Genomic DNA, 10,483 nt, shown 5'->3' on the forward strand with positions numbered 1-10,483 from the left:
GAAGAAAGCTGGTTTTAGTGGAGGGCTACTTCCTTGAGCGTATCTGATACCCTGCATGTAGTGGGTCCTGGGGAGGGCTGAGAGTTAGGTTCTCCACTCTTTCAGTCCTGGTGAGCCTAAAGGATGAGTACAGAGGAAACCCCACGCACCCCAGAACCACCTTTGATCTCTCTGCCAGGCAATCCACCACACACACGTTGAAACTCTTAGACTAGTCTTGGGAAGAGCTACAGAGCCCCCACCCCTGGGTTTAGAGGTGGAAGGCAGACACAGGGCTGCCTGTAGTGGCCGGTCAGCCCTCCCCTTATTTCTTCCACTCCTCACACCAGCAGGGATCCTTGTCTGTTTGCTGCCCTGATGTCACATGACCTTCCCTGGGGGCTGGGTTGCCGCTCCCAGTCCCAACAGGGAAAGAGCAGGCAATGACTGTCCCCAGGCAACAGAGGAAAAGCATGAACAACCAAAAACCCTTCTTCTCATAACCACCCCAGCCACCTCACATTTGCTAGCTGGGGCTGCCTCTCCCACAGAGTTCTCAATTGTTTTGTAAGTTCCCAGATTCCATTCTTCCTACTTTATTCTCCAAGGCTGATTTTTCTGGAGCAGTTAACAGCCCACATTGTTCATCTGGATTTGACAGGAATCACCTACTTATCCTTTTTTAAAAAAATTTACTGGAGGTGACATTGGTTAATAACATTGTATAAGTTTCAATAAGTCAGAAAAGGACAAGAACTATATAATTTCACTCATAAGTAGGATATAAAATGGACACACACTTATTCTAGTTTTGACCATTTGACAAGCCTCAAAGTTCACTCACCATCTTGACCTTAATGAAAAATAGAGCCCCTGAAACTCCATTGCAGGACCAACATAGCCACAGCCAAGGATTTTAAGTCCAGCTCTTAGGTGGACAGATCGCCGGTCAACTCCACTTTCAAACCAGCAACCCTAACAGTATACCTCTTGAGTAAAGAAAAAGGAGAAAAGCAGATGATTTGGTTTCTATTTTATGTGCTATGGTACTAATTCAACATGTTCCCATAATTGTTTTTAGAAATACAGTAACCACACGCAGACAAAAAATACAAATATATTACTTAGAAAAGCATTGTTCCCAAAAGAATACAAGGAAAAGAATGTGACTCTGGATGATTTAAACCTCTATGAGCTTAATTAAGAAGACACTTCAGACAGGGTTGTAAGAATTAAAGAAAATGTGTCTAGTCTAGTCTGGCAGAGAGTAAGTACTAAGAGTTCCCTTTTACAAGCTGCTTCCGATAGTCTTCTTACTCCTGCTATTCAGAACAGACTTCAGACATCTAGAAAAATATACCAAGGACTCAATCCAATAGTAAAAGGAAGGCTGGGGACCCTGTCACTAGCAGTTCTATGTTACAGAAAATTCGATGGAGAAAAATCATACATCTCACACAGTGTCATCCATCTTCAATGATGCATAATTCATAAGGTTATAATTAAAAGGTGATGGGGGTAGATTGCAGGTCCCCATAGAGGTGCCACTCAAAGCTCTAGCTTTAAGTGTGCCAACTGGTTCTGGGGGACCCATGCCAAGAATGTGGTGGGATGCTTTCTGCCAAAAGCAATAATTTAATCAACATAGAAGGGCTGACCAAGCTGGGTTCCTGAACCAACACAACCTTTAGGATTATGAAGGAATCTTTTAGGGTTTTCTGAACCTGTGCCAGGTGGAGACAAGAGAGATAGATGGAGACACACCTGGAGAGTTGCCAGAAGGAAATGACCTTCTGTGTTTCCCCAAACATAAGACCTAGCCGGACAATCAGCTCTAATGCGTCTTTTGGAGCAAAAATTAATATAAGACCTGGGGTCTATATTATTTTTGCTCAGAGCTGATTGTCTGGCTAGGTCTTGACTTACTTTCGGGGAAACATGGTACCTCTGAGAGAGGAGAGACTCTATGGAGAAATAAATCAGCCAATCGGGCCACCTATCTAGACATGTGGAAGGTGTGAAGTAAATCGGCTGAACCATTCTGTGAAGTCACCACAGCTGTCTCTGCCACAGGAAAGTGGGGCAATGTGATCACTATCAGGCCTGACCCCACAATACCACCCTACCATTAATTAGTTATGGAAGTCTAAAATGTAAATTTCAGTTGTAGAGTCTGCAAGAGAAGAGTTCTTGTCCTTTTGTGAGAGATTTAGAGTGGTTAGGGTAAAGTGGATAATCACTAAGCCCCTTTCAGCTCCGTTTCTCCAGCATCTCAAGCACCTGGTAGCGTAGGCATATTTCAGTTTCCTTTCAATCAGGATCATGCATTGTCTGCATATTTGCTGTAGTACTCATCATAGATTAGAAGACTGCATTTCCTTTTTAATCAGCACAGAGTAACTACTTCGCCCTAGGCACTGAGGTAACTGAGTGTGAGTCATGGGCACGTGTGACTTGTTTTCTGCTGTCAGTGTGTTTGGCCACCCAAAGAGGAAGGGGTCATGATAAAGGAATTAACTGTAGATTAAAAAGTAATAATAATAATACCCTTTATCAAAAATAGATCTCAGCATGAAAGACTTTTGATCCACATCCTAAACAAACATGGGAAAAGCCAAGTTCTTTGGCCGTTTCCGTCCCACCCACCTTTTCCTGGGTTGAATGCAGCCTCCTCAGCCAACCCAATACCAGGGAAGAAGTACAAGGACATGTCCAGGTTTAAAGGCAGTGGGGTTCTCTCACTGAGCATGTTCATTACAGTAGCAGTGGCGGAGGATGGAAGGGAAAGAGAAAGAGCCAGGGGGGTCTTATTGCGCAGATGGAGCTCTGTGGTAGGACTAACACTGGGTACAGATTGTCTGGTTTGGGTGCCTTGTCCGGCTGCATTGATGATTCAGGCCGGGTGGCCAAGGAGGAGATGTTCCAGGCTCATAAGAAGGGAGTGAAGCCAGGGCTAGCAAACCAGCGGAGGTGCCCAAGGAAGCGCTAGCTTTTGTTAGATAATGCTCACATTTGACAGGACTCAATCCCGGCTTATCTCCAGATCCATTATAGCCATGAAACAGAATCAAGACCTGAACTGAGTTGAAAACAAACCTGGGACTTTACTATCAACCAAAATACCATCCATCTGGCCTCTTCATCGCCACCACCAGAATTAAAACACTGGGGTGTTGCCATGGTGATTCAGTAGTTACTGTTACAGACTGGCCTGTTCCCTTGGGTAAGGCAACAAAGTCCCAGACGCCCCACATGGCCTGCACTTTACTTCTTTCTTCTGATCACTACAATTCAATTTCAAACTTCCGTTTCTAACTAAAGCCTCAAAGACCCATGCAATATACCAAGAGCCCAACCTCCTTTCAAGCACCATTATCCCGGGCAGGCAGCATGACTTAAATAACCCCAGGCCCTAGGGCATTCTAGGGACGATCCTAATGTTAGAGGGAGGATTTCCTCCTACTTAGGACTTAAAAACAAAGCTAAAATTCAAGGTCTTCATAATTTTAGAAAAGCTATAAAGCTAAAATACAAAAGAATAGCTTGGAACCAAAAGTTACTCCACTGAGGCAATTGCAAACCACCAGTCCCTAAGGTGGGTGTGGGGACAGAGCCAGGAGAGCAGTTTCCAGGCTCTCAGCCTCACGTGGAAAGGTGCTGGCTCAGGTAGTAAATGGCCATCAACTGTGATTGGATGGCCATCAGCTGTGGCTAGTTGGCCGTGAGCTGTAACCAGTGAGCCATTGGCCACTAACATAACTGTTGTGGCTACACTAGCAGAAAATGGGGGCTAGCAAGAAGATGGTGGCTGAGCTAGCAAGCGCAGATTGCAGTTGGCATGGCGGATTGCAGTTAGCAAGTGGGGTTGGTTGGTTGACAGAGAGAAGTGGACAGTAGGTTGCGGATAGTGTGGCTCCTGCTTCCTGTGTCTCCAGCCCAGCCGCCAGCGAGAATATATTGGTTTGACTCCCCTACCTATGGCTCCGGGGGTGTTCCTTTTTGGCCTCACCATGTCCTGCGTTCTTATGTGGGGAGTGGGACCAGAGACCCTGCATGACATCCCTGTGTGACAGTGGGGCTCCTCAAACACCCCACAGAAACAACGACAGTTGGCTTAGGACTCTACTCTTCCCCCTCATAACTACATAGAATCTCATGGCTCTTCAGAGCAAAGTTTAAATGGATGGGCAGTGGCCAGGGGCCATATTCTCCAGAGAGCAGTTTAAATGCAGAGGAAGACAGGGAGATACACAGCTGACCTTGGCTCTCCACCACTCCTGGAGACTCAGCTTTTCCTACAAATCCATTTGGTTATCCTGAGCTTACCTTTCAGAGGTCATAAAGCTCTGGTCACAGCTACCCAAGCAGTAGGTTTCAAAACCGACTCTAGGCACAGACTGGATTTCTCGCTAGAGAGAGCTCTTATAGTCTCCAACTGGCTTTTCTACTCAGGGAAACCTGTGCAAGGGGGAAATCCACGATTCTACTCAGCTGCCTCACCCGAGAGAGGTTTCTAATAAGCAATCAACACATCTGGGACTACAAAGACTATGTAGGTGGGTTCTTAAGAAAACTTGGAGTGGCTGTATTTTTCAGGAAGTACAGGGTCCTTCCCTGGAGTCTAATGTGCCATAGGGAGAAACTACTGCCCAAATGGCACTTGGAAGCATGGGTTAAGTAGGTGGTTCTCAGACCTCATTGTACATGGGGAACTTAGTAAGGTGCAAGTTGCTGGGTTCCACCCACGGGCTTCTGAGTCAGTGGCTTGTAACTGCATTTGTATCAAGCACCCAGCTAATAACAAGGTAAGTATTCCATGCCACACCCTTGCAGGAGCAACATGCAAACCCTTAGTCAGGACCAAAATTTGCACAGTCCAGCTGGACCTTACACTTCCGGGAGTACTTTCTATGACTCTACAGCACAGGTTGTCTGCTCCCTGATTGGTCTAGGACACCACCGAACACCCTAACTCTGAGCCTGTGTCTATTACAAACAGTGGTGGCTCCATAACTTCTCTGTAAGGCAGGGATTAGGGATGCTGGAAGCAGGGACCTGGGAACACTGCTTAGGCTTAAACAGTGTGCATATTTGGGGCAGCCGGGAAAGGGGCTGAGGCGATTGCTGGGCAAAGGACCCCGACTTTATCATTGAAGTGGCATAGCCCACAAAGATGGCTGAATTACACAATAGTTGTCGGTGTCAATTTGTCCATCTCACACTGGAGTCTAAGCTCGCTGAGAACGAGGACTGTGTGTTACTCATTTTAGTGTTCCCAGAAGAGCATGCCATGCACTAGGTGCTCGTGGGGACAGAGCCAGGAGTGCAGCTTCCAGGCTCTCGGCCTCACGTGGAAAGGTGCTGGCTCAGGTAGTAAACGGCCATCAACTGTGATTGGATGGCCATCAGCTGTGGCTAGTTGGCCGTGAGCTGTAACCAGTGAGCCATTGGCCACTAATATAACTGCAGTGGCTACACTAGAGGCAAATGGGGGCTAGCAAGAAGATGGTGGCTGAGCTAGCAAGAGCGGATTGCAGAGAGGCAGATACCGCCAGCGAGAATATAGTGGTATGACTCCCCCAGCTATGCTTCCGTGGGTGTTCCTTTTTGGCCTCACCATATCCTGCGTTCTTATGTGGGGAGCGGGACCAGAGACCCCGCAGGCTTCCCCGCGTGACAAATGGAGCAGCGAGCAGGGTCTCCCGCACGACAGTGCTCAATACCTAGTTATTAAAATCAGTTGCTGCAGCTGCACCTCCCCTAAACCGTGCCTAAGCCTACACACAAGGGCAGTGCCTCGCACATTCTAAGGCACAGCACAAGTATTTAACAGATCCGATGTAATACCAGGTTCTTCCAAGTCAGAGCTACTGTACAGGGTTGCAGAGGGTGTGCAGTGCAAAGACATGGTCCATCAGAGAGCCTGTCATTCACAATGCCGCCATCAAAGACCTGCGCGTAGGAGCTGCAGCCACAAAACTCAGAAGACAACAGGGGTAAGGCCTCATGAACTCGGATTAGATATGCCACCGAAAGCACAAGCAACCAAGAAAAAGAAAAGACAAATTGGACTTCACCAAAATTAAAATTTTGAAAATGCAACGACAACCCATTGAACAGGAGAAAATTTGCCCAAATCATATATATGATAAGAGACTTGTATCTAGAGTATCTTTAAAAAAACTCCTATACCTCAATAATAAAATGAAAAATTACCCCATTTTTTTAACGGACAAAGTATCTGAATAGACATTTCTCAAAAAAAGATTGCAAATGATCAATATGTACTTGAAAAGATGCTCAACATCGTTAGTCATCAGGGAAATGAAATCAAAATCATAATGAGGTAATTACCATACGACCCAGCAATCGCTCTCCTCGGTATCTACCCCAAAATATAAAAGCATCTCTCTACAGAGACACGTGTACGCCAATGTTCATTGCAGCTTTGTTTACGGTGGCCAAGACATGGAAACAACCAAAATGTCCTTCGATAGATGAATGGATAAAGAAGATGTGGTACATATACACAATGGAATACTATTCGGCGTTAAGGAAAGATGATATAGGAGCATTTGTGACAACATGGATGGATCTCGAGAGAATAATGCTAAGTGAAATAAGTCAGACAGAAAAAGCAGAGAACCCTATGATTTCACTGATGTGTGGTATATAAACCAAAAAGAACAAGACAAACAAATGAGAAACAAAAGCTCATAGACACAGACAATAATTTAGTGGTTACCAGAGGGTAAGGGGGTGGGGGGTGGGTGATGAGGGTAAAGGGGATCAAATATATGGTGATGGAAGGAGAACTGACTCTGGGTGGTGAACACACAATGGGATTTATAGACGATGTAATACAGAATTGTACACCTGAAATCTATGTAAATTTACTAACAATTGTCACCCCAATAAAATTAATTAAAAAAAAAAATCATAATGAGGTATCACTACACACCCAGTAGGATGGCTAGAATCAAAAAGACAGATAGAAATTGTTGGCCAGGATGTGGAAAACTGGAATCCTCATACACTGCTGGGAGGAAAGCAAAATGATACAGCTGCTTTCTAAGGCAGTCTGGCAATTCCTCAAAAGGCTAAATATAGAGTTACCATATAATGCATCAATCCCACTTCTGGGTATATACCCAACAGAAAGGAAAACATGTCCACGCAAAAACTTGTACACAAATGCTCAAATCAGCATTATTCATAGTAGCCCCAAAGTGGACACAACCCAAAAACATTCATCAGCTAATGAATGAACACATTATATCCATGCAAGGGAATATTATTCAGCAATAAAAAAGAATAAAGTACTAATACACACTAAAACATGGATGAATCTTGAAAAAGTGCTAAGTGAAAGAAGCCAGACACAAAAGATCACATATTGTATGATTCTATTAATATGAAATGTTCGGAATAGGCAAATCCATGGAGACAGAAAGTAGATTAGCAGTTGACTAGGGCTGGTGTGGTTGGGAAGAAATGGGAAGTGTTTGGGCAGGATGAAATGTCCTAAAATTAACTGGTGACAGTTGCCCAACTCTGGATATAATAAAAGTCACTGAATTGTATACTTTAAATGGGTTAGTTATATGGTATGTGAACTATATCTAAATAAAGTTATTTTTAAAAAACCTATTGCAATAAAACTGACAACAAAAGTTGAAGGGAATAAAGTTGTTCCATATCTTGAAAATCATATCTGGTGGGCTTGTTTATAATTAGATCCATTCAATAAGAAACTTTTCCAAGTGCATTTCATACAAGCAGGGCCACGGTGTATGGTTGGGCAGGTTGTACACTGAACAACATACGCACAGTATGTAGCAGCCCTGCCCAAGAAGAAGTCCACCTCAGACTGTGTGCTTTCTAGCCTGGGAGAGTAGAGCTGACCTGTGTCCTTGACCCTTCTTTGTGTCAACAATCAAGCAGTAGCTAGTCTTCATCTCCACTCATTCTCCCTTACTTCCAAGGGCCCAACTCACCTAAATTCCCTAAGCAATTCCCTTGAACTGCCTAGCACCCAAAAGAAGGCCAGAGCCAAGAGCAGAAGGGATGTGCAACCCCAGTCTTCCTCCTGGTTGGGTTTGAAGCATTTCTATTTACTTCCTCTGTCTGAACTGACCTTCTGGGGATACCATCCGTCGTCTCCTCCTGGCATCTGCAACCCAAATTGTGATTGTTGCTGACAATTGCCATGATTTCATTTCAACTAAGTGATTTGGACTTTTGAGTGCTGAAAAACTCTTAATTACTGGTATCCCCTGCTTTTCAAAGTTTGCTGTACACAAAAGACCTACATTTGCTAACTGAAAAAAAATCCAAAGAGGATTTTCACTTCTACCAAAAAAACATGAAAAGCAAAACTAGCATTTGGCATTTGTTTTGCAGTGAGCCGTTTTAGAGGTAGCTCGCACCCCAAACAGTGAGAGTGGTTCACCAAGCTCCTTCCCAGGAATTACACCCAGCAGGTCAGAATCAAACTGCTATAGCTTTGAACTGTATGAGCACCTGTGTTTTATCTTGATTTATGTGGCACATCCACTAGCAGGATGAGCCCTAAAGTAATTGCTTCTTTGTTTTATACCATTTTGGCTTATGCAAGGTTTCTTAGGAATGCTCTCTTTTCAGATAGCGTCAAGAAACTTGTTATTTCCTAATGGTCTAAAATAGAAAATGCACTTTAACTGCTAAAGAAAATTGAACTCTAACTTATCGAACAGTTTGATACACTATTATTTTGAGAGTAAAAGGAAATGATTCATGTGGAAAAAAACCTTGAATTTTTATAGAGGACAAAAGGTTTGTAGCTAGAAAGAATGAAGGGGACACTTGTAAAGCACTTTAAATTGTGTGTCCTTAGGCTAATTATTTTACCTCTCTGGTCCTCAGTTTATCCATCTGTAAACTGGGCATAATGGTAGTACCCTTTCCATAAAGTGTTTGTAAGCATTAAATGAGTTAATATATATTAAGAACTCTAGAAAACTATTTAGTTCATATTTTGCTATTATTATATAGTGTTTGCTATTAGTATAATTTTGTTGTACATTTCAGATTTTACTTTGAATAAATTTTAGAGAAATCCACTCCAATGTGTTAGCCACCAGTTTATAGGTTTCCTCTTATCCTGATGAAAGCCATACGCCAATATTTCTAAATAAATAATAATTGAACAGCATAAGTTAGTGGTTAAAAGCCTAATCCTGGAGCTGGCCATCTGGCTTTTTAACCTGGTTTGGTCATTTTCCCATAATCTGTCTTTAAGCTTTAGTTTCACCATCTGTTGAATGGGGATAATACTAGTATCAACTTTATAGGGCTGTTGTGAGGATTTAATTAGTTTTTATATGTAAAGACTGAACTGAGCTTGGTACATACTTGTAGCAAGCACTGCATATGCATTTGCTATTATTAAGTTAGATTCAAACTATGAAAATGTTATTGCTGGTTTTGAAAATGATCCGAATTCCTTACTCTTTAGGGTTGCTGATAAAGGAAAGGTAATGCCGTTTATTATATTCAGTGTTGTGCAACCATCACCACGATTGATTTTAAAACATTTCATCTTGCTCAAAGGAAACCCCACACTCATTAGTAGTCACTCCCCATTTCCTCCCAACCACCTCACCCCTAGACAACTACCGATCTACTTTATGTTCCAATGGATTTGCCTATTGCGGACATTTTTAAGTGATCTCCAAAGACAATCACGTACAAACTAGGTCCACCCTCTCTTGCCAAGGTAGACCTCACTATTGGAGAAGAATTCCAGTGTGTCCATGCTGAGGTTAAAGCCTAGAATTTATATCAGTTTAAATATTTAAACCAGTTAAGCACAAAGGAAAACAATTAATAGGAAACAATTCAAGGTGGTTATGTCTTCACACCAATTCCAGTTTCAGGAACAACACAAATGACCCATGCATTCAAAGGACATACAATACAATCTGTGCCCTCCACAGGAGAGCAATAAGTTTGTTCACAATGTCCGCGGAGGGCTACAGGTGATGGACAAAACAATCACACTTTTAGAACTGCTCGGTGTCTGCCATTGTCCCCATTGGGGCTTCCCTAGGACCTATTCAAAACCTGGATGCAAACTAAATATTCATCAACAATAAAAATGGGTAAGTTGGGCTACATTAATAGATGAAAACATTGTGCCGCAATGAAAACGACCAAACTGAAGCAACAGAATGGATGAATGAATATTGGCAACATAAAATGAAGGGATGACAAAAAATTCATACAGTATGACCCATTTATATAAAGTTCAAAAAGAGCCAAAACTTTAGTAAGTCATTTAAGAATAGATGCAGAGGGAGTAAGACTGCGAAGGAAGCAAGAAATGTTTGGGAGTTGGAGAAAGGATGGGAGTGGGAGGAGCTTCTCATCATTGGGCAGCGTTCCCTTTGTTGCCCGCCCCGCGGTGATCACCGAGGTGTTTGTTTTACAATTATGGATTAAAATATTCACTTTATCTATGGAT

The 10,483-nt window shown here is 43.0% G+C and overlaps 1 pseudogene across 1 annotated transcript in view; it reads right to left on the reverse strand.

Annotated features, from left to right (window-relative positions):
- Positions 1-2,728, reverse strand: part of LOC308507641 (tubulin beta-5 chain-like) — a 29,080-nt pseudogene extending 26,352 nt beyond the window's left edge. Inside the window, exon 1 of the transcript in view lies at positions 2,626-2,728. The product of the transcript in view is annotated as a tubulin beta-5 chain-like (transcript). The remainder of the gene's footprint in view (positions 1-2,625) is intronic.
- Positions 2,729-10,483: the final 7,755 nt, after the last annotated feature.

This window comes from Rhinolophus hipposideros (genome assembly GCF_964194185.1).
Source record: "Rhinolophus hipposideros genome assembly, chromosome: 14".
Classification (NCBI taxonomy): Eukaryota; Metazoa; Chordata; class Mammalia; order Chiroptera; family Rhinolophidae; genus Rhinolophus; species Rhinolophus hipposideros.